This window comes from Monodelphis domestica, chromosome 6, assembly GCF_027887165.1.
Source record: "Monodelphis domestica isolate mMonDom1 chromosome 6, mMonDom1.pri, whole genome shotgun sequence".
Taxonomy (NCBI): Eukaryota; Metazoa; Chordata; class Mammalia; order Didelphimorphia; family Didelphidae; genus Monodelphis; species Monodelphis domestica.
In genome coordinates, this window is record NC_077232.1 from 92,314,702 (window position 1) to 92,340,705 (window position 26,004).

Genomic DNA, 26,004 nt, shown 5'->3' on the forward strand with positions numbered 1-26,004 from the left:
AAGGATAAACCAACACATGTCTATCAAAGAAGACTCCAAACCACAAAGTGGCTTCCTCCTCATCCCCACAGCTTTTATTAAGTTCCTCGTAAAATAAAATATGCTTGGGTAATTTCTTTCCCCCCCGATAATCTCCCAGTTCTATGACTATAAACATTAGAAATAATCACCCTCTTTGTGTCTACCCTCCCCATCATCTCTGTGAGCTGGTCTTCCTGCCATACCGTATCTCACTTGTCAAGTGAGTGGTGTAGCTACAGAGACCAGACAAGTAGTTTCCTGAATAGCTCAAAGTATTGATTTCAGTAATTACTTTGTATTTGAGTGAATTTTTTTCTTGAACATTAGGTCCACTATACGGTGAGTTGAAGGTAGAAAAGAAAGCCCGAGGCTGAAGTTGATCCAGAGAGGAAAGTTTCTGAACATCTCAAGATTCTTTGACCTTTCTTGTTGTAGGGGTGGGAAGTTAGGGCAGTGGAATAAGTGCCAAGCCTGGAGTCAAAAAGACTTCTCTTTGCGAGTTCAAATCTGGCCTCAGCCATTTACTAGCTACCAGGCATTTAATGCTATATGCCTCAGTTTCCTCATCTATAAAATGAGCTGGTGAAGGAAATAGCAAACCATTTCAGGATCTTTGCCAAGAAAACCCCACATGAGATTGTGAAGAGTTAGATATGACTGAATAACAACAACATTCTAAGACTGGGGGGGGGGGGGTTTCCCCACCCTCAATTAATCAGAGAAATCCCAGACATTTTTTATTAAATCAGTTAATGAAAAGTAAACTTGGAGCTTTGAGTCATTGGGCAAAAACAGAAGACACTACATAGGAAATATGATTGGTTGAAGAGAATTGGAAACTGTGGGCAAAGGAGGAGTTAAACAAGGAGTTCTGACCTTGTTCAGTCTAGCAGCAGTCAAATAAAACCAAAGCACTCCTGATAGGGAATGGCCCTTCATGGAATGAAGAGATAAGATAGTCTTTCTCCCTCTCTCCTTCCCCTCCCACATCAATCAAATAATGACCCAGGAACTCAAAAAGTCAAACAATCTGGAATTCTTAAGAGTGTCAGTAGCAGAGCCTACTGGATCTAGTAGTAGTGGTTTTCCAAAGATAACCTTGGCTGCTAGCAGGATATGCATCAGGAGCTAAGATAAATGTCATGAATAAACCCTAGTATGGATCTAGGGAAAAGCAACTTCAGGGAGCACAACCCCTGGGGCAAAGAGATGTATAGACCATCAACTTCACAAAGATGGTGACTTTTGGAATGCAGAGGGCCATATCCAATGTGCTGGTAAATGTTCTCTCTCTCTCTCTCACTCTCTCTCTCTCTCTCTCTCTCTCTCTCTCTCTCTCTCTCTCCCTTTTTTAAAGTATGTCCAACATTTTAAATTTTAATCTGCATTATTAACATTTTGAATGAATGAATAACAATGAATCAAACTCCAACTTGTAGTTTACCACTTAAAAAAAAAAAACAACCTTTACCTTCTACCTCAGAATCAATACTGTTGGTTCCAAGGCAGAAGAGTGGTAAAGACTAGGCAATGGGGGTTAAGTGACTTTCCCAGGGTCACACAGCTGGGAAGTGTCTGAGGCTAGATTTGAACCCAGAATCTCCCATCATTAGGCCTGGCTTTCAATTCACCAAGCCAGCTAGTTGCCCTTTTGTTTACCACGTTTTGATGTATAAATGCTCACACTGAAAATTTAACAAGTGACTCTCCCAAATCAGAAAAAGATGGGTCCAGTACATCTCTGTTTAAGGGAAATTTCTTGACAACTACAAAATAGAAAAGGATTCCTAATGACCAGATGCTACAAGTTACCCCTTTGCCTCATTTGTAGTTTGGACTCAAAGACAATGATAATGAGACATAAAAGCATTCTCCCTAGACTTTTTATATGTAAAGGGAGAAACAGCCCTAGTTTAAGGGAATTTTTTGTAACCACTGAAACTTTGTTATAGCTGATTATGAAAACACTTTTTCTAAATGTTAAGCCTGGCTGACAGTTACTGAGAACTTTACCAGTGGCCCACAAGTAACAGAACTAGAAATCTAGAATTTCAGGGTTATCCCTAGAACCTTGAGTAGTAATATACTGGCAACTTAGTGTTTGTGAGTTGTAGAAATAGCCCCAAATGGGGAGCTACAATATAAGCCCCTACCCCAAACTCCAGAGCTATTCTAGAGGAAAAGTGGCTAAGTTCCTTTGGAGGAGTAGAGGCAATAGCATCTGTAGACATGAATAGTAATGTCTCCGGCAAGGAAGTTTAATTATATTAAATTTTTTTTTTCCCATTGGAACCTGAATAAAGAAATCCATATATCTAAATGTGCTGTGGCTTCCTCCAATCCTTTTTTTCTCTCCCCCCCCCCCCCCACCGGCTCCTTATCTGTTTCTCTCCTCCCCTTCCTTCTCCTTCTCCTTCCTTTTGACCCACAAGTTCAGTCTCTTCTTCCTTCTTTTTTTCCTCCATTCATCTGCCTTTCTTTTATCCCATTCTCTTCAGGGCACTTTCATCTGTATTATCTTGACTCTAACAGAAGCATGCTTTCTAGTCTCTCTCTCCATGGTGAGAATCCCCATTACATAAACTTGAAAACACTATATAAATGTTATCATTATATTTCTTTGTATCTTTTAGCAAGCTCTGCTCAGAGGCAATGCTACATATATACTTGTTGATGTAGTGAGAGAATCGTTTTTTTTTTTTGCTCACCAAAATACATTTCCAAAGTCAGGGAGAGTTTTGTGGCTTAAAGGTATGCATGATAAAAGAGAGAATTCTGGCCAGGATGGTGGAGTATTATTATTACTGTTACTGCAGAAGAGTAGCTTAAGACTTTAGACCCTCTGGGACCAGCTACAATTATCTCTATACAAGAAAATAAGTGGATAATATTTTTTTACCCTTACTTTCTGTCTTAGAACCAATACTAAGTATTGATTCTAAGGCAAAGGAATGGTGGGAGCTAGGCATTTGGAGTTGAGTAACTTCCTCTAGGTCACATAGCTAGGAAGTGTGAGGCTAGATTTAAACCTAGGACCTCTTAGTCTCTTGGTCTTGCTTTCTAATTACTGAGCCACCTAGCTATTTCTATAATATTTAAAAAAATAATATATCAATGCTCAAGAAAATGAACTGCATGTATACATAAATATATACATATGTATTAATAAATATACAAAATACACGTGTGCTACACATAGAACAGGTGTTCTTAGCCCAGGATATATGGACCCTGCTCAGGGCTAATTAGATAGATTTCAAATGATCTTTACATTTGGATGGGGGGAAAATCACATCTTTTTTGGATTATAATTGGTTTACTTTGTAATCTTCAGTGTTTTATTTCATGTAATTAAAAACATTATTCTGAAAAGGGATCCAGAAGCTTCATTTACCACTGTAGAATTCCCTGACACAAAAATGGCTAAGGACTCCCTTGTATTGAATTATTATTTAGCAGGGAGAAGCCAGTGGAATAGAGCAAAGGAAGACAAATGGAAAGAGACAGGACCATGTCGGGGTGGAAGCAGGGGAAATTGCCATGATGCAAAAGGACCTAGGATGACAGTTGTTTCCTGGACTGTACCCTCCTTCCCATGCCCTATCCTGATATCACCTACTGCTTCTCTCCAACCTCACAAACACAGGGAGCCTTATGGTCTCGGCCACTTTTTGGGTTTCCTTCAGTCTTTCTACCCCAGAAGATCATATCCCTCTATATTTGATCTAGGGGCAAATGGAATAGCATTGGAGGCTTTGAAGTTTTCATGATAAAGAGGAGCAGAGACTCCTTTAAAAAAAAAAAGGAAGAGGTTTGGTGAGAATTTAAGAACTGTTTCCATTGCTGAATTGAGTGTGAAGACTCTAGATAATTTTTTTTTTAAACCCTGACCATGTGAAGTAAATTTACCCTTCCCTTTTCAAGTAAAACAACTGGTAGGAGCCTGAACTTGACCCAGAGGCAAGGATTATATGAAGGAAATCATGGAGTGAGTTGGGTCTCGAGGATAGTATGGCAGCCAGAAAAAGGCAGCAATAGAATAGAGTCAACTGATCATGAGACAGAGGGCAGGGCCGATGTCCCCTGCACTGTCCCCTGGACTGCCCCTCTGGGTAGCCCAGGCAAAATAGAAAGGCACAGTTGGCTCCTGAGACAAGATGTGTAAGAGTGGGCAGAGAAAAAGTTTGATAACCTGAGGCAAGTGGGGATTTCATGTTCTTCTCTTTCATGTTTCTTGCTAGCTAGACTTCCCTGTGATCATGGCTAGGGCAAGCTAAATGGAGCAGCAAGGATAAGTTTAACCCGTATATCCCCTATTTTCCTATCTTTTTCCTCCACTACTTTTTATTAATAAAATTATTAATTTACGGCCAGTCTCATAATAATCCATCTTACACTTACCTTCTGTCTTAGAATCAATACTGTATATTGATTCCAAAGCAGGAGTGGTAAGGGCTAGGCAATGGAGGTTAAGTGACTTGTCCAGGGTCACACAACTAGGTTGTATCTGAGTTCAAATTTGAACCCAGGACTTCCCTTCTCTAGGTCTGGCTCTCAATCCACTGAGCTACCCAGCTGCCCCCTATATCTCGACTAGAAAGAAAAAAACCATATCTTGTTATACAATGCATTTTAATAAAACAAAAAAATTTCTGACTCCAGAAGATTCCATGTACTTCTATTTCTTTTAATTATGTAATATATATGTATATAAATATGTATGTATACAGTATTTGGCTGTCTATAAAAACATGACTCATGGGTAGCATGCACAGAAATCTGGGATCTCACTTACCTTTGTAGATAGGAAGAGGAGGGCAAAGACTGCACTGCCATCAGTCTATCTGGGAAGGATGGACAGGCAGGATATAGGATCATCAAGGCTGGATGATCTTTCCTATTAGGGATGTCAGGTTCAAATGTTAACAATCTGCCAGCCCTCAACTGTGTCTAGGCTACAAGCATGATTTTAATGGATCAGAATGCAAGTCATTTTCCTGATTGCTCTTATGGAGGAGAATAGTTCCTGACTTATACTTACCAGTCTATCCCCTTTTCATCAAATTACATTCATACAAAGGACTATCACTAATAGATAATAAATCCTTTTTTTTTTTTTGAAAAAAAAAGGGGGCAACAGAATTCTGAGAATTTATACAATCTTATTCTCACTCAATCACATTGCTTTCAGTTGTTTCTGTACTCACAAATTGACATTGCTTTCTGTGTCCTATTATACACTCTTCTCTTTAGCTGGTCATTATATCCGACTGATTATAGGGACATAGAAGACATCCACTAACGATGTGGTTGTAGTCTTTTATGCAGCTGTTTTAACCACTTCTACTATCCACTAGAGGGAAGTGGTGGTCAGTGAGTCTCCCTTACAGAAGAGAGGTAACAGACCTCTCAATTCAATCTGTGCCTTATATATAGTTCTTAGCTGTTATATTTTCTTAGGGCCACTTGCAACTCATTTCCATCTAGCTAAGTTTCTTATCCAATAGCTATCACTTCTCTTTAACTCAGGATATAGCAGAAGGAAAAGTAGCCTAATCTGAGATTATTTCTGCCATTAAACTTCTTAAAGCTCTCCTGTTAATTGTTTCTGTTCAAGTGTCACTTAACCTATGGTCAGAAATTCACTTTAGCTTTTAAGAATTATTATTCTCTGCTAGAGAAAGAACCAGGGGAGTAGAAATGCAAAAGCAAAACATATGACATCACTTATCACATGTATATATGGGTATGTGATTTGAGGTTTAGGCTTTAAAAGATCTCTATAGCAAAAATGATAATATGGAAGTAGTTATCAAATGGTAACATTTGTACAACCCAGCAGAATTGCTTGTCAGGTCTGGGAGTGGAGAGGGAGGGAAAGAAAATGAATCATGGAAATATGGAAATATATTCTAATAAATAAACAAATACTTTTCAGGCCAAAAAAAAAAAAAGATTATTCCCCCAGTAAAGATAAATCTCCTCTTCCCTCAAACAGAAAAAGGATTAGAAGACCATCTATTTATTTAGAATTCTGCCCAGTAGCCTCTGTTCAGGCCAAAGCTGTGTTAACTGGAGAAATCTGACTGTTGCCCTGTTCTCTCCAACAACACATTTCTTTCTCTAATCTCTATCTGAATTCCTTCATATTCTTCATTACTCAGTTTAATGATGTATTTCATTATACAAAAATACAGTACAACAATTGATTCAGCTACTCCTAATCACAAAGCATATATTTTAAGTTTTTAATTAGTACAAATAATTCTGCTATAAACATTTTTTACATATGACATTTTCTTGTTATCAATGTCCTCATGATATACAGATAGGTATGTATGATACATTGATCCAAATATTGACTATCTGTTCACATCCCTTCCAAAGATATTTTGTCTGATCTTTAGCCTTTTTTTGCTAATTTTGATGAATGTGGTAATACTTGTGTGTTTAGTCTATATTTGTCCTCTGATTTCATCAGGACAGAGAATGCCTGGATGAGGAAGTTCTTTCTACCACACAGGTCCCCATTGTCTGAAATTTATAGTGTTAGTGGGTCAAGTATCAAGATATTAAATTACGTGCTCAGGGTCAAAAAGGCAGTATATGTGAGGCTAAATTTAATCAAGGTCTTCCTGACTTTAGCCAACTCTTTACCACACTGTCTTTCAGATTTCTCTGATAATTCAGTTTTTGAAAATTTTAATTTATTGATATTATTCTTTTGATACTCTTTGATCATGTACTTTGATTTTTTGTCTGTTGAGGATTGCCTATTGATCTCATTAAAACTCTATAGGGAATTGACACAAATGTCAGGCTTTTATCAGAAATACATGATACAATGACTGATTCTGTGTATATAAATATATACATGTATATTCATATGCAGTATGTCTATAAACATGCACATATTGCTTCTAGTTATTTTCATTTTTCTTATGCAAAAGATTAAAATTTATATAACCAAGATGTATTTTATCTTATTGTTTTATCCCTTATCTGGTTATGAATTGTTTGCTTATACATAAATGTGAAATGTATAACTTCTATGCCATGACATTTTATATTTAGGTATTTTGTCTGACTGGAATTTATTATGATACATGATGTAAGATGATCTCACTAATTACTTATCAAACTGCACTATGGTTCTCCTAGCAGTTTTTATTAAATAAGATGTTCCTTCCCCAGTAGTTTCTGTTTTTAGATTTATCTAATGTTCTAATTTATCAAATATTTATCTGCTTTATTCCAATGATTCACTTTTCTATTTTTTTTTATCCAGGATGAGAAAATTGGGCTACTTATTACTTTACAGTATAATTTGAGATCTAAAGCAACAAGTAAGTCCCTCTCATTTCCAATCTGGTTTCCATGATGTCCCTTAATATATTTTATTTTTTATTCCTTTAAATGGACTATTTTTGTTATTTTTTCTAATTCTGTCAAGTGTCTTTTTAGTGATTTTATTTGTATAGCACTAGATCTGTTCAGTTGTACACTAGTTTTTAAATTAACATATGCCTATCTATGAACATTAAATATCTATTTAGTTCTTTTTATTCATTTTTCTCCTACTACCTTATGAAACAATAAATTGATTTTATCTCTCTCCACAGTTTTTTTAGGGTTCTCTAAACTATGATATTTGAAAGTAGAGATTTTGCATAAAGTTAATCTCACAATTTCTTTTTCTTATTTTATTGCTATAGTAGGATTGCTATTAATCTATTAAATGAGATGGAAGATAATGGTTTTTTTGTTTTTTTCCAGATCTTAATTGGGAAAAACTTTCCTTCGTTTTAGATACTTTAGAATATATGGAAGGAAATTCCTTTTATTCCTATGCTTTCTATGCTTTTTAAAATGTTTTCTTAACATTAGTGAGCACTCAATTTGTCATTTTCCAAATCTATTTATTATAACCAGGTGATACTTTTTTAAATTAATGACTTACTATGCTTATAATTATAATACTATTGAACTCATATTCCTGATATAAATCTAAGTTGGTTTTAATGAAAGGTCTTTTAAAGATATAGGAATTTAAAATCTTTGGTAACATTTTATAATTCATGAGGTTTTATCTTAATATACTTCTTTTCTAAGTATTTCTATAGTTGTATACCATAATTTGTGTACATTGTTTCATTTTTATTTTATGTAATAAAATTTTTTATCATAATTTGTTATTCAAACCATTGATTCCTTAGGATTATGTTATATTTTTTCATTTGCTTATTTTTTTAATTTATATTTTCCATATCACTTATCATTTTATTTCTTTGTAATCTTTAAGTGATTTAGTCACCAGAAGCTTATCAAGTTAAGTCAATAAGCATTTTTTGAACACTTATTAAGTACCAGGAATTATATTAAGTATTAAAGTTGTAAAGAAGAGTAAAAAATAGTCCTTGTTCTCAAGAAGCAAAGTCTAATGGAGGAAACAACATGCAAACTGCTATGTATTAACAAGATATATGCATGATAAATTGGAGAACATCACAAAGAAAAGGTACTAAGACTGAGGACTGAGAAAAGTTTCTTTCAGAGGAGGCGGGACTTTATTTAAGAGTCAAAGGAAACCAGATGTGGAGCAGGGATAGACTTTAGTCTAGGAGATTAAATGTAAAGTTATTGCAATAGTTGAGGCATGAGGCAATGAATGCCCACACTAGGGCAGTGGCAGTGTTGATTTTTTTGCCCTCAACATTTTATGTTAACTTGATTTTTAAGCTAAAAAATGTTTCAATTTCTAGCATTGTGATTTCACTATTTAACTTACAAACTTTTAAACTTTAAAAAGAAGGGAGGAAAAGAGAAAAAAATGTTTTAGGAGTCCTGAATTCTAGTCCTTGATCTAACTACTATCTACTAACTAATTTGTTCTAGCAGGAAAGTTCTATGATAAATAAATTAATTTAGATTTTTTTGTAACACTGTTGCAATTTTCCATTCCCTTTAGGGATATAGGAAGTTTCCCCCAAGACCTTCAGACTACTACTGACTTTGACAATTATTCCTACCCGGGTCAATGCTAATTTTCCTTTTCCTCCCACTTTACTTCGTTCTAGGAGTGGATTTGATATTCATAGTAATGGAGATGATCATTAACCAGATTATCTCCAAGATAGAAACTAGTACTTATTCTCCTAAAGCAGATGGAGCACCACTGCTCACAATAGCTGAGAGAACACGTGATTGAGAAAAAATCAAGGATTTTGTCAACCACCTGCACTTTTATTACCCACCACCACAGCCCCATGTAAATTGAGAACCCTATTCTCCAGTGACATTTAATTTGAACCTCAAAGGTACAAGTTATGGTCTATAGACCCTAGAGAAAGTAGTCACATTATATAAAACATTGTGACCAATTATGTCTCATGAGAAAATGAAACACAAGATATTATAAAGTCCTCATTTATGTAGAGATAATAGCGATTCCCACTGGAATAACACTTTAAGGATTACAACGTGTTTTAAACACATGGTCTCATTTAATCTTCATAACAAACCATAAGGTAGGCAATGCATAGATTATCTGTTTTATACATTAAATTATGTTTCATTCGAACTCTGTAATCTTGGACAAATCTGTTGGCATCAGAACCTCAGTTTTTTTCATTGTTGTCTAAACTTAAGGAGTTCCTGTATATAGATATAAAAAATAAAACTCCAAGTTACAAATAGACCATATGTTCAAACTAATCCCCATCATCGAGGGAAAGAAGGGAGAAAACATAGGAGAAAAGGATAGAAAGAATTAATTAGAATTAATTAGTAGAAACCGTTTAGGAGCTGGTTCCACAGACAGGTTTGGTAACCTTTCTGGCCTCCTGACCCAAATGTCTTTCCCTTTAACTGCCGCCATCCCCCACTCCACCTCCCCAAAACGACCCCACCCCTCCTATCTTCGTGAACCACTGAAATCCAGCGGCAAAACAAAAGTTAGGAAGTGCTTAGTTTCAGTTAGAGATTAGAGAGAAATTTTTTAAAGCCCCATTCAAATTTGCTGATGTCCTAAAATCCACAGACCCCCAGATTAAGAACTTTCTAGCGTTCAACATCCTCAAAATGATCTTGAGAAGTTTTGAAACGGAAGAGTTCCGCAGAAAATAGCGTACCTGTTCTTGGATTTTGCTTCTCCATTTTTTTTGCACAGTAACAGAGAGAATCCTTCCTAGGAATATCCACTTAGATAGGGTGGATCAACTCAATGACTAGCTGGTGAGGGCTGCAGCTAACTCTTGTATGGTTAGAACAGGAAACAGGGGAAACTAAACATGCGGACCCTTTAAAAGAACCCTCGCAAATCTACCGCGACGCAGCGTTATTTTGCATCACTATCTAGTATGTTCACTTGGGGCCTATAGAAATATTTCTTGCGTTTCCATTTCTCTGTTTATTATAGGAAGCCAGATGCTGAATGGGAGAGATGGGGAGGGAGCAAGCATCCACAGAGGAAAATGACATGCATATTCAGTATGCTGACTGGAAAAAAATCCTAGAGGTCATCTCATTGAAACCACTCATTTTAAAATAAATATTTTATTTCACCCCAATTACATGTAAAACATTTTTTTAAGATTGATTTTAAAAAATTGAGTTCCAAATTCACTTTCTTTTCCCCATCTCCTCCCCTTTCCTCTTTCCCTAATAATAATCAAACTGATAACAGATTTTACATGTGTAATCATGTAAAACTTTTTTTCATATTAGTTATTTTGTGAAGCAGATTTGAAATTAAAAAAAGAAAAACAAGGGAAATATAGTATACTTTTTAGTCTGCATTCAGGCTCCATCATCTCTTTCTCTGGAAGCAGATGGGATTTTTCATGAATCTCTGGGATTGTTTTGGATCACTATATGGCTTAGAAAAACTGGTCAGTCACAGTTGTTCATCAAAAATATGCTGTCACTGTGCATAGTATTCTTTTGGTTCTGTTCACTTTGTATTAGTTCATTTGTCTTTCCAGGTTTTTCCTAAATCATCCTTCTTGTGAATTCTTATAGCACATTCCATCAAAATGACAGGTGGTAAATAGTCTAATGCTTTCAATCAATGCTTATTTCCATATTTCCCATGCCTTGGCTAAAGACACATATCATATATACAATAAAAAACTCATGAAAGAAATAAATGAAAGATGGTGTGCAATCTGCAATCATATTACAACACTTCTTTCTTTGGCTGTAGATTTTTTTATCATGATTTTGGATCTAGTTTTGCTGATAATAGTTTAGTCCTCCACAGTTGATCTTTATACAATATTTTGGTTACCAGATACATCATTTTCTGGGTTTTGCTCACTTTACTTTGTATCAGTTCATATAAGTCTTTCCAGGTTTTTCTGAACTCATCCTGTTCATCATTTCTCATGGAACAATAGTTTTCCATTATAACCATATACACAGCTTGTTCAACTATTTCCTCAACAGACCCTCAGTTGTTTGTTTCTATGATTTGATCTTTGACCCACTCATTTCTTTAGGATTAGATTATTTAGTTTCCAATTTATTTGTAATCTGATTCCATATCCCATTCTAGAATGTAATTTTTATTGCATTAATGTCTGAAAAGGATGCATTTTAATATTTTTTCCTTTCTGTATTTTGTTATGAGGTTTTTATGCTTTAACAAATGATCAGTTTTTGTTTAGGTACCACATAGTGCTGACAAAATATATATTTTCTTCTATTCCTATTTAATATTCTCCATATATCCTATCTAAGTTTTTGTAAAATACTATTCATTTCCTTAACTTCTTTCTTGTTTATTTTTTTTTTGTTAGACTGATCTAGTTCTGAAAGGAATGAGCTAAAGTCCCCCAATAGTATAGTTTCACTTTCTATTTCCTCCTATAATTCATTTATCTTTTCCTTAAGGAATTTAGATACTACATGTTTTGGTGAATATGTGTTTGGTATTGATATTACTTCATTGTCTATTGTACCATTGGCAAAACATAGTTTCCTTGATTATCTTTTAATTGGGTTTATTTTTGCTTTTGTATTTTCTGATATATATATATATATATATATATATAGGTTTCTACTCATGTTTTTTAAATTTTTAAAATTTGTATTATTACTTTAGCTGAAGCATCATAGATTTTCCTCCAGAACCTAACTTTACTCATTATGTGATCTCTATGCCAAATGTGCTTTTTGTAAAAAAATATAGAGTAAGATTTTGGTTTTTAAGCCACTCTGCTATTCACTTCCATTTTATTATTGCATTAATCCCATTGACATTCACAGTTATGAATAATATGTATTTCCCTCTATCCTACTTTTCCTATTATTTATTTTTATCTTTCCTTTCACACTCTATCTCCTCAAATATGTTTTAATTTTGACCATTACCTTCCCTATTTTGCACTCTTTTTTTTATCAGCCCTACCTCTTTTTTCTCTTATTCCCCTTGGTTAATATAGAGTTCTAAACCCAACTGAGTGTATTGAGCAGACATTTCTAGGGGACATTTTGGAAAGATTATATATAGATAGTGGATTGGGCAGCAATTCTTGGATCTGGCATAAGAAATTTCTTTGGTAAATAGCACAATTGGATGCTTCCATCACAATGGAGGTTAAGGAAAGAACAAACATTTCAGTTCAAGACTTCTTAGAAATGTTTAAAAAATTCTATGAAATTAGAAAATGAGGGGGTGGCTATCATTTGGGGGATGGCTGAACCAATTGTGGTATATGTTGGTGATGGAATATTATTGTACTGAAAGGATTGATGAACTGGAGGATTTCCATGTTGACTGGAAAGTCCTCCAAGAATTGATGCAGAGCAAAATAAGCAGAAACAGGAGAACATTGTACACAGAAACTGAAACACTGTTTCACAATCAAATGTAACAGACTTTTCTATTAGCAGCAATGCAATGATCCAGGACAACACTGAGGAACTTATGAGAAAGAATACTATCCACATCCAGAGAAAGATCTGTGGGAGTAGAAATGCAGAAGAAAAACAAATGATTGAACAAGTGGTTTGATGGGGATATGATTAGGGTTTTGGCATTAATATGGAAATAGGTTTTGAGCAATGATACATGTATAAATAACCCAGTAGAATTGCTTGTCAGCTCATGAAGTGGGGAAGACAGAGGGATGGGAAAAATCATGAATCATGTAACCATGGGAAAATATTCTAAATAAATTAATTAATTAAAAATTTCTATGAATTGAGCCCCATAGAGATGTACATATGCTGGGTACATAGTACCCTCCTTATTGCCCCTTCTTCACTTTCTTCCACCACTGATAAACTAGATTGCAATTCTTCAGCCAGAGAAAAGTTTATTGGTCCAATATTCTCCTAAATGCCTTCACATCTCAATTGTGACTCTGAAATAAGAATACCTGGTTTCAAATCCCACCATTGAAGATTACTATGGGCCTTTTGGGTGAGTAACTTAATCTTTCTTGTATTTTAGGGTCTCATTTGTAAAATAGAAGGTTGGTTACTATCTACTGAAGTCTCTTCAATCTGTAGAGATAGATCTAGCTCCTTCAACTCTGTTTTTTCCTAATCAGATCTATTGTTAGGCCTTTTTTACATAGATCTAGCTCCTTCAACTCTGTTTTTTCCTAATCAGATCTATTGTTAGGCCTTTTTTACCTAGTAACCTATTTCTTTGTATTCCTACATAATAACTCATGCTACTATAGTGCTTTAAGATTTACAAAGCCTTTTTTCTTATAATTTCCCTGGACAGTAATGCAAGTATTACTAACCAGTAAATTCCAGTTTCCTAGAATTCTAGAAGTGAAAGGTGCAATAATCTCATTTTATAAATAAGGAAACTGACCCTTTATCCTTTCTGGGGATCACATAGTATGAAAGGGATAAATTACTTGACTTGGATCTTGTCTCTCCAACTAGAGTTCACTGGGATCCTTTCAGCTTTAACATTTTATATAAAAAATAGGGTCCACAGGTAAGTAGAATGCTCTAAAATACTCTTGACAAATAGGCACTTAAGAAATGAAGACCTCTAGTGAGAAGAATTCACCATCTCTAGCAGTCCACTTTTGATTAATTTACATTAGAAAGAAACCTGAGAGCCATGAGACCTGAAGTTGACTCCTAGTTCTATAACTTTCAAGATGCATCATCTACTTGAAGCCCTTCTGATTCTTTTCATCTGTTAATTCCCTCCCTCTCACACTATTTTGTATCTAGCTGCTCTGTATTTGTTCCTTTTAATTTTATTTTGGATATACTTGTACTTGCACTTGTCTTCCCTATTTGTATGGCAACTATTTGTGAGTTGAGGATTGTTTTATTCATTTTATTTGTTTCTTCAGTGCATGGCACATAACAGATGCTTAATATATACTTGTTGACTTTTTAAATATAACTCTTTATGTCCTGCTCCAGAATGAGGTTCTTAGCTCTTGGCATATTCTTACAGCATTTTGTAGAGTCAGCTTACCATAGTATCCTATACTTAATCTTTAGATGCTAGGTAATAAAAGTTAATGGCTGATCACTAATGTTTAGTACATTGTTATATATAATTTTTTTAAAGTAAGGCCTGTCATTTCATTCATCTAGGGAACTGCGGGTGAGAAAACCTTTTCAATCAATGCAGACTGACACTGATTTTGCAAGTTGGAGTTTTAGAGAGTTGCCTGGGGTATTGAGAAAATAAGAGATTGGTCTAGAGTTTGATGAAGATGTTTGACCATCTTTCTCCCTTTGTCTTAAACCTCTGGCAGACCCTCCTAAATCTATGGATTGAGTTAAATGTATCTTTTTTCTTTTGAATGAAAAAACATTTTATTTGCAGATATCTCCATGAAAAAGTCATCTGATTCTTGCTAGAATTTAACTGTGGTGATAAAATGACAGGACTTGCTATGAAGCCTTAATAATGTGAAAAGCTTTTTAAATGAAGAAAAAAAACAACAGTTTTTTCTCCTCATGGATTTGAACCATTTATAAAATTATTTCCCAGTTTTGAAAGATACTTGATTCAAATAAAAGTTTTTTTAAGGAGAACTTAAATTAAGGTCTCTTGATTCTAATATAATTTCCTTCTTAAAAAATAGTATAAGTATTAGGGGGAGCAGTTTACTTCTAGCTAATTGCTTCCCCCTTCTTCCTTCTACCAGTTGATATATTAGTCTCAGAAAGTAACTGATAATATCATACTTAATAGGTATGATACCCAAGGATTGTGTCTAAAGCCAGGTTCAAGGAGTTTCCTTTGGATTTGGACTTTTAATGCTATAGTTCATGAGACCTCAACCAGTATATACTTTCCATTAACTTCTACTTAGTAGAAATAATAAGTTCAAGCAAGAGCTTTCATGTAGAAAGTATAAGAAAAGAAGTTACAAAATCATAACTTGAATAATCCTGGAGTTTAATCTCACCAAAATAATTCTACCTGCAACTTCCAAACCACAGGATGGGAGTGTCTCTTATTGACCATACAGTTTTGTTTTTTTTTGCTAGACTACATGGACAATGGAGAGGTGGAAAGAAAAGCTCTTCCTTTTCTCTTGTGTATTAGTTTAGAAGTCACCACTCATAGTGCTTTGAGCCTGGACTTAAAATTGGTGACCTTTAAACTTTTTTTTTTTAATCAATATTGGTTCCAAGGCAGAATAGTGGTAAGGGCTAAATAATGGGGGCAAGTGACTTTCCCAGGGTCACACAACTAGGAAGTGTCTGAGGTCAGATTTGAACCTAGGACCTCCCATTTCTAGGCCTGACTCTCAATCCACTCAGCCACCCCCTATGATCTAGTTGTAGGCAGAAGAGCAGTAAGGACCAGGCTGTGGGAATTAAGAAACTTACTCAGGTCACACAGTTAGGAAATGTCTGGGGCCATTCTGGAACCCAGGAACTTCCATCTCTAGGCCTGGTTTTCTATCAATTGAACCAAATAACTGTCCCCTGAGCTTTAAACTTTTAAGGGACCATTAGGCACAATGTATTATTACACACCTAATAGTATTGTTCCTTCCAATTGCAAAGAGCAGAAATTTGTTCAAACTTAATGGGATAACCAGGGTTGGATATATCTTTGTATCATCTAATAAGGAGAAGAGGAACAATTTAGTCAGATCAATATCCTTCCCAATGTTCTCTCTCCAGTTAAAAAATTGTTGTCATCAGCAAATAAACTAGATTGCTCTTCAAAGTCTGATATCCAAGATTCTAGAATAAATATAGTCATTTGGGGAGACAAGCTTTATCCTTTCAAGTGCCTTGTACAGTAAAGTTTCTACAAAGTCCCGGTGGCAAAATTGTTAAGTAGTTTGGAAATTTACAGTCTTCTAGGCAGAATAGAGCAAGGAACTTTGATGAAGGATTTGAACTCAGGCTTTCTAACTCTCACATTTATTAACTGTATAACTTTGGTCAAATTACTTTATCTCTCTAATTTACAGTTTCCTTATCTAGAAAATAAGGATACTATCACCTACCTCATAGGATTGTTCTGAGGATAAAAAAAAATAAAAAAAACATTTAATGCACTTTGCAAACCTTAAAAAAAGTAAATAATGCCAGCTATCATTACATTAGAAAGCAGGTAGGTGGCTCATTGGATAAATCAATGGGCCTGAAATCAGAAGACCTAAGTTCAAATGTGACCTCAGTTATTAGCTATGTGACTGTGGGTAAGTAATTTAACCTCTGTTTGCCTTAATCCACAAGAGAAAGAAATGGCAAACCACTCCAGTATCTTTGTCAAGAAAACTCTATAGAGAGCCTGGGCATACTACTACAGTCCACAGTGTTGCAAAGAGTTGGGCATGACTGAACAAGAACTACAAATCATTCTCAGAAACCATATATGGTTTTATTTCAGCAAGTAGACATCATTTTACAAAATTCTCATGAGTTACTATTTTTTTTTTGTTCTTGCAAAAGATTGTCCTAAGCCAAAGAAATAGAAAAAAAGTAATCACATTTCCCTTTCATTTCTCTACCACCCGTTTCAGAGAGAAGTCTATCCTGACAGATTCCCCAAAAGAGATAGCTGGAGTTGTCTGGAAATCACTTTTTTATCCTTCAACTCCTGAACTCCTAGATGGAGAATTTCTTACTGGGCAAGCAGTTATTCTGCTAGATGACATGGATGATAGGGAGGAGGAGAGAGACTATATAGGCAAAGGGGTCATACTCTACAAACCTGCTCCCAGACTGTACTCATCTGACAAATTTTAGACCACCTGACTTCATGGCTGGCAATCAGTTATTTAAAAACCAATTTTCAGCTTAGCCATCCCATGAAGTTAGAGCACTATGGGGATATGGCATATGGATATGCATATCTATGTATACATGTACATATGTATTTTACCTGCTTATATGCATATATGTATTTACATGTGTTCATATCTGTTTTGCAATCTTGGGGATAAGGGAGGGAGTAGGATTTAACCTACTCAAGGGAGGGCTTTTTGCTGTGCCAACACATTGGAGCAAATTGTAGCTTTGGTAATTGCCTGAGAGGTTAGCACTGCCTTGGGTCTTGCTCAAGTTCAGAATACAGAATACAGGACATTTGGAGGAAGACAAGAGGGGAAAGTGGGGATAAGGTATCAGAAGCCCAGGGCAGCTTATTGACTTTCTGGTCCTTTTTCTGTAAACCTGCCCTTAGGAACTTTCCATCATTGCCTCCAAGACCCAGGCTTTCCTACCCAGAGTCCTTGGGTACAAAGCTTTGTGAAGTGTGCTGCAGAGGCCCTCATTGTCCATCTTTCATTCAACACAAACATCTAGAATTTCCTCTATCCTCCTCCTTGGTTCTTCTTGGCCAGGTTTGTGAAATCAGTACAAAGTATTTTTCTCTGTTCATGCACCAGCTGCTGTGATTTCCTTCTTGTGTGTGTGTGTGTCTGTGTGTGTTTTCACCTTGTTATTGTTTTATCTCTTAAACACTGCAAACTCCTAGGGCGAATCTTCATTCCAGAATTCCATGGGGGAAGCAATCAGCCAATGTCAAGTCTAATTTTATATGTAGCAGCTATGTAGATATCTACATTTATGCCATACGTAAACAGAAAGTAAACGTGTGCATGTATAGCTTTACTTGGACATCGATTTGCAGTTAGAGCACTGCATGGATATGGTGGATGGATGGATGGTTTCGGTGTGCTCCGAACTGTACAGCTAAAACCCCCTCGCAGAAAGCACTCCCAGCTCCTTTCCTCGAATAGTCAGACCTCCTAGGTCTCCATTCTTCCTGCGGGAGGAACTAAAATCTGGAGATTCCGCGGCGCGGGATCGGTAGTTCCAAAGATCCAGAGCAGCCGCAAGGTGGCCACTGAGCATGCTCCACAGAATAGGGGCGGCTCCGCTCGCGGAGTAGGAAACTACACAGTGCGGCGCGCGCGCGCCTCCATGACCCGCAGCGGCGGCGGCGGCGGCGGCGGCGGCAGCGGCAACAGCGGCAACAGCAACAGCAGCAACAGCTTTCCGGCCGAGACGCCATAGGCTGGTGCAGGAGCTGCGGGCCTGTACCGAGCGCTCCGTGCCGCCCCGGATTCCGGGGCTGCCTGGTCCGCCTGGTGAGTAGCATCTGTCCACGTCGTCGCGAGGCCCATAGCGGGCTCCTGCTTAGGCCAGGCCGGCCTTTTAAATGGCGGAGGCCCCGACCCAGGCTGTGGCTGGCGATGAGCCACCAGCGCGGGGTGCTGAACGCCCGGCCTCAGAGGCCTTGCCGCGCGCCTCCCAGCTGCCCAGGCTGGGGGCATTCACAACTCCCTACCCGGTGACAGGGCCTAGGACCCCTGGCTCTACTGTCAGTCCTCTGGCCTGACGGGCGGAGCTGGAGCTAGGCCGGGCCTGGCCTGCAGGAGAGCTTTTGGCCGGGAGGGGCAGCAGCGATCGAGTGAGCGCGCCCTCCCTGGGCTGGGACTGGCATTGGTGTGGGCCGGGAGGAGGAGGGGATGGGAGAAAGAACTCGACTGTTGCCAATCGTGTGCTACTGGCCTGGAATTTGGCTGCCACATCCCAGCCCTCTTCAGTGAAGTGGTAAGAAGGGGTGAAGACTCCCTCTCTTTGCAGCCTTAAGGGGTGATGGACCTTGTATAAGTTTTAGCCACCTGCTGAAGGGCTTCTTGTGTTATCAACGTAATGGGGCGAATTGCAGCTTTGCTAATTACCTTGGAGAATGTTAGCGCAGTCTTGAGCTTTGAGCGACGTTGGGATCCGGAATACAGCTGCACCGAGAAGAATGGGTGTCGGGGACCCAGGGTAGCCTATTGGCTTTTCGAGACCCTCCCTGTAAACCTCCCCAAAGATCTTTCTTTCTTTGCTTCCACGACTCAGCCTTTCCTATTCAGTGTTCTTGGGTGCCAAGCTTTGTGAACCAGGCTGCAGAGTCCCTCATTGGCCATCTTTCACCCAACACAAATATCTCAAGTTTCCTACATCTGGATCCCCCTTCTCCCCCCCACCCCCCCCGTTGGTTCTTCTTGGCCCCAGGCTTTACAAATCAGCACGAAGTATGTTTTCTCCATTGATATATCTTCTGCCATGAATTCCTTCTCCTTTTTTTAAACCTTGTTACTGCTATATCTCTTAAACATTGTATAAGCACCTAGGGTGAATTTCCATCCCTGAACTCGATGGGAAAAGCAATCACCCGATTCCAAGTAGGATTGATGTAATTTATAAACATAGTATACATGAGAGGTAAGTATTGCCATTTTTGGTTTTCATTTCTTTAAAATACAGATTGCTTTCTAAGCTTCAGTTGCCTCCAGATAATATATATCAAACAAAAATAAAATGTAATTCTCTCATTCAATGTTGGCATATATTGACCTATTCATGGTGTAATGAATTCCTGGTGAGGAAACTTAGGCTACCAACTCCCTCTGTTGACTATAAAGACTATTAATCATTGTTATTCCTTTGTCTTTGTTACCATAATGGGGATTTTTAAGAATACTACTGAACTTTGGAATAACACAAACTGACAATCATTCTGTGAACTTGTCTGCTATGTGAGATTTCTGCATTTAACTCAGTAGAACAAGAATTTATATTGTGATGAAGCACCATGATGTCAGACTTGTTCAGAATCCAGTGGTAGGTTCCATCTGCTTGAAAAGGCAAAAGCTATTTAGTGTTAAAATTGTATTAATCTAAAAGGCAGCCATTTACAATGAGGTGAAATATATTTTCTGCAAAGAAAAGATAGAAATGGCATCTTTTGATAAGAGAATTTAAATACAGATAAAAGAAGTGGATTACTTTGATCTTCAAGTATGTATTCTGTCATTTATAATACTAATACCTGACATTTGTATGTTTTTTTATGAAACATTGGACTCAACAGTAACAGCATACAAAATGAGGTATGACTTGCTTTCTGAATTTGAATTTCTTAATTAAGTGACTTTCCCAGGGTCACCCTGCTTTGGTCTAGGTCTCTGAGCTCCCAATCCAATTCTTCCATTATACCACAATACATTTCTTTACCATATCTATATGTACTTCAGGCATGTTATGCCATTTTTCATCACATTTGATTTCATAAAATTTGAGGTTAAATAACCATATTTGTAAAATATTTAATGAAAAAATGTAGTTTGAGGGAGAATAAAATCCAAAATTAATTAGCATGAAAAAATGTTATGTCTTGATTTGTTTAAAAATAAAGTGTCTATTTAAAAATAAAAAATTTGATTTTTTTTCTCCTATTTTGGTGTCAGAAGATAATTTTTATATTTCTGTATGTTTTTATGAAAAATGAAAATAATCTTTTTCAATTTTATTATCATGTGTGGTACCTTTTGATATTTTTTAATGTCCATTCTAGCTCTTAGGATTCTATAATCTTCAGGGCAAAATGAATCTTGCTATTTTTCCCCTCCCTAAATTAATCTTCATTATAGGTAGCTATGTTCCTTCTTCCAAAAACATTGTAATATGAAATATTGTTAATTACCAAACTGAAATATGCATTACTTCTATGTAATTACTTCCATGTCAGCTAGGTGGCACAGTAGATGGAATGCTAGATTTGGAAATTTCTTGAAAAGTGTTAGATCAAATTTGGTTTCCAGCACTTACTAGATATATGAGTTTCCTGAACTGTAAACTGAGTATCATAATAGCTACCTTATGAGGTTATTGTGAAGATAAAATGAAATAAATATATGAAGTGCTTGGCACAGTAGTTGGCACCTATGTGTAAGTACTTAATGCTTATGCCCTTTGATATAGTGGCAATTATTAGGGAAATTGATTTATTTTAAATTAATCACTTCCTTTATAAAAGATCCTTTTCTTAGCACTATGGATTGCCTTGATCAAGAAATCATACTTCCTGCCCCATTGGGATATATAGTCTACCTCATAATCAGTAAATGTTAATGTATGTATTTCAGGTGGAAAAGTGCAGGGCACAAGAGATGCTAAAAAATGTTGACAGATGCCTCAGGTTGCACAATTTTTGTTAGACACAAATGATTATCAGTTTTTGTTTCATACCATAATTAACCTAATTTCCTTTCCATTTTGGGACTGTGTTCATGCATAAATATATCATTCTATATAATAATGCTATTAATAGAGACCAAAAAGTTCATGCTCTACGTTTCAGTCTTTCCATAAAAGGGAGAGGCATTTTATTAGCTGAAATGCTGTTTTCCAAACAATTAGGCATTTCTCTGGTACTTGCCATCTGCTCTAACTCTGCCTTTATCTCTGTATGTTCTTTTTTGGTGCTCTTCATTGCTCTTTGTCTCCTCGCCTATATTGTATGTAGCATAGTAGAAAGAACTGTGATCTAGGTATGAGACAACCTAGGTTTGAATTCTTGCCTTACTAGTTAGATGTGAAATTTGGACCCAAAATTTCTCCAAGTCCTTGTCTTCCTATTTATAAAGTGAAGATAGTTACAATCTTTTTTATTTTTTTAATTTTATTTAGAATATTTTTCCATGGTTATATGCAGCAAAGAACATGATTCAAGTTCTTTCTCTCCCCTCTTCCCTCCCCCTTCTAGAGATGACAAGCAATTCAACTGGGTTATATACATGTATCATTGTTCAGAACCTATTTCCATATTATTAATATTTGTAATAGAGTGATCATTTAAAGCCAAAATCCCCAATCATATACCCATTGAACCAAGTAATCAATCATGTTTTTCTTCAATGTATAAACAATCTCAGATGGCTAGGTGGACCAGTGGAATGGGCCTGGAGTCAGGAAGATCAAGTACCTTGGACACTATCTAGATGAGTTATCCTGAGCAAGTCACTTAACCTCTGTCTGCCTCAGTTTCTTCCACTGTAAAATGGGGATAATAAATAATAGCACCCACCTTTCTAGTTTGTTGGGTGGTCAAATGAGGTAATAATTGTAAATTGCTTAGCATGGTACTTTATGCACAGTAAGTGCTATATAAATGTTAGCTGCTATATTAATATTTTTACTATTAACTCAATTTTTGTGAAGATTGCATAATGTAAGTGCAGTTGATTTGTAACTCTAAAGCATTATAGAACTGTAAGCTTTTAATTACTTCCATGACCTGTTGGTTTCAGAGGGTCTGCATCGGTTATGTGTGAGAGAGAACAGTAAAGAGAAAGAAAAAGAACATGAAGCTATTAGAGTCAGGACAAAGATCATCATGTCCATATTACAGGTCATGAAAACGAGTCTCCAACAACAGACTTGCCCCGGGTCACAAACCTAGAAAGTGGCAGAGCTGGGATTTAAGTCCAGATTTTCTTACCTGATGTCTAGCACTCATTTTACTATATGATTGCCTTTGCACTTGCAGTAGTAAATAGTAACCATTAACAGTGTACTACATAATCTCAGGCACTTCTTATGTAGGCTTGTGGCATGATCCTTTGAGGTCTTGAAGCCAGCCAAATCTAGTTTTCTGAAACCTTTTTTGGTGCTTTTTCCATATAGCTGTCTCTGTGTAAGGTAAGATGCAGAATAATACCCAAATTATCAGAGTGCCATAGCAGGTAAAAAGTGGGTGGTGTATGACCTTTTATTCTGAAAGTGAAAAAACTCCTAAAAAGTCATTAGTTGAACAAGTTTCCCAGCTGTTTGCATTATTTTTAACCCATATAGGGGTCCTTTAGTCCTTTCTTTACAGTTGTTTGGTAAATATTTCTTACTCTTATGACCTTTATCTTTTGAGAAAAGATTGTATCTGTGATTTTAGCCATGGGGATTAGACTAGAGGTTAAACTTCTATATACATAGAAATTGTATAACCAGAGGCAAGTTATTTTTCTCTCTGACTTAAATTTTTCTTGTCCCCTAAAATAAATATAGTAATCCTTGTACTTTCTTCCTTTCAGGATTGTTATGAGAAAAGCTCCTTGAAACTCTTAAATAATTATGGAGACGTGACTTATTAAATCAACCTTAACTGTCCTTCTTGGCCCCCCCCCCAAAAAAAAAAAAGTGCTGTGGAGATGAGCAGGAAAAGGAAAAGGCATTTTAAGCCATATATATTTGGGATGGGGATATGGTGGTGAATAGAGGTAGAGGTATACATCCAAACTTTTTGGTTTCGGAATACAAAATTGTAAAATTGGCTTATTAAAAAAATCACATTCAGCAAATTGTTATTTTAGGTTTGTTTAGAAAATGCATAAAGGTGGTAAGGGGTAGACAATGTCTGAAGGAAATGTCTGAAGTCAGATTTTAACTCATGATCTCCCATCTCAAGACCTGACTCCATTCACTGAGCCACCTAATTGCCTCATCCATTCACTTTTAAATGTTTTTATTGCCATTGTTAGAAGTGGAACCACAAGAAACCAAACTTTCAGGATTGTGTCATCTTTTTTTTTTCAATTCAAACTTTTACATGATTACATTAGCACAAATGGTCTATGGTAAGGTAAAACAAAAGTTATTGAGATATAAACAAAAGCATGTAATGCCAAGCACATAATTCCCTCGTTTTCAAAAAAGGAACTAAAGACTCCCTTTCTCTAACTTGCTGAATGCAACTTTTTCCACATGAAGCTATTTCATTTTTTTAAGCTGTCAGTATCAGTAGTTTCTGCTTTTCAGAGACCTGGTTTAAAAAAACAAAACAAAAAACCAACAACTTTTTTGATCCCTTTTTTAAAAAATACCATCGATATATCCTGGTAACTCCATGCTATGAAAATTGTCATAAATAAAAAGTCAGATGAAGGCAATCAAATACAATGACCACATCTGACAAAATATGCAACAATTTGGGCTTATCATCGTCATTCCTTCTCCTGAGAGGAGGAGGATATAGTTCATCATTGATCCTTTGCAATATCTTATATTTATTCAGCTTTATGGACATCTGAAAACTGTGTCTCCTATTCATCTCCATTATTCTTTGCTTTCAATTTATTTTCTGATTCATCTATTTCTGAAGATAAACTAGCCCTTGTTTGGAAATATGATGTCAAGAAATACATCTTAGAATGCAAAGTCCTTGCCTCCCCATGTCCCTAGGGAATTATACTTAGAAGAATCTTAGCCTATATTCCTTAATTGAAAACTAGATATCTATTCTTTTATGTTAGAAAGGTAGGTACTTTCTCAAGAAACAAGTTCAAAGCATACTCTTCTCTAGTCTTAGTATTGTACTAAGTCCCACTCTCCTTCCTACTCTAAATCCTATGAATCTTCTAAGGTACTTCCTTGATTATATTATAATTCCATTGCCATTGTGTCTTCTAAAAGACATTTGCCCAAAGAATGTCTACTTGCCAAATGTAGTTTAGTGGTTTTAAATTTAAAATTTAAAGTTTTTCTACCCATATTGGCTTTTTACTTCATGCCATTTTGCCACTTGTCTGAGCACATGTGTCCTTCATCCTCTCAATACACTTGCTTTGGGAGCCATACTGCTTTTAGAAAGGGCATGTTACTTGATTCCCGTTTAACTCATTTGTCTTTGTGACTTCATAGACCAAAATACCTCCCTTGTCTCTACTAAAATGTAAGTACTTTGAAGATAAAGGACAGCCCTTTTGTATTTCAACCCCCCCCCCCAATGCTTGGTGTTGAATAGCAAGTGCTCATCAAATTCTTTTTATTTCTTTACACTTAACAGTACACACAATGACATTCCAAAAGACTAGGTTTCTTCTGCAGTGCCTGCTCAGATTTTACTAATCTTCATTTCAACCAAATTATAAATGGAGGTTCTCTTGAAAAATTTCTGTATTGTTGCTTTCAGTATTTGGTTATTCAAGTGTTTTAACTTGCAGTTTATTATAATAACTGTTGATCAATGAAAATGACAGCTGAGGACATTCAGAGTACTCCTGAAACTCAAGAAAACTGTTTATTTGTGCACATGAAAGACTTTAAAATGTTTCTGATATACCTTAAAGGGCCATTTAGTAATTTTGGTGAAGGGTTTGCAAATTAGTATTTTATTTTTAAAACTCCACCAAATTAATTTCTGTGCTGCTTACTAAGATTTATAGAATGCTTTCCTCTAAGCAGTTCTATGAATTAAATGCACGTATTAGGTGTTCCATTTTATAAAGGAAGAAACAGGGTAAAGGAGTAAGTGACTTGTCCAAACCTTTTAAGTTTAGGAAGTTGGAGTCAGTTTAAAACTTGACTATGGTGACGTCAAGTACAGTTCCCTTTCATTTACAAACTATAAAAGAATATGCATGTATTTCTATGTGTACACCTTGCAATGTGGAAATACTATAAGTTGTCTGTGATCTCTATTTAGTTCTATATGCTATTCGTTTTTCCCCTAAGCAAACTGGTTTTTGAGGAGATTTTCTTAAGCTGCTTTTTAGTCTAGTAGGATATTCATATCACTGCTGTCTTTGGACAAAGGTTTTAGCTATCTAAATAGGAATTCACTTGAGATTTAAATACATCATTACCTGCTAGGGCTAAGATATAGCTTATTAAAAGTTAATTGTGGCAATTCCTTTTAGCTGAAGGGTTATTATATTCAAGTCTGGGTTATAGATTTTTATTAAGAGAATT

General features: G+C 36.2%; 1 protein-coding gene across 10 annotated transcripts in view; it reads left to right on the forward strand.

The window, feature by feature from the left end:
• ZNF518B (zinc finger protein 518B) overlaps positions 1–26,004 on the forward strand; it is an 81,610-nt gene that overhangs the window by 9,434 nt on the left and 46,172 nt on the right. For 2 of the 10 annotated variants that reach the window (XM_056802430.1, XM_007496722.3), the window contains exon 1: positions 18,438–18,575. The gene's annotated coding sequence lies outside the window, so the exon portion shown is untranslated. Of the gene's footprint in view, positions 1–7,309; positions 7,368–18,437; positions 18,576–18,936; positions 19,042–19,501; positions 20,373–22,476; positions 22,493–26,004 lie in introns of those variants that run through there. The other 8 variants (XM_007496724.3, XM_007496727.3, XM_056802426.1 and 5 more) reach the window with 7 other exon arrangements.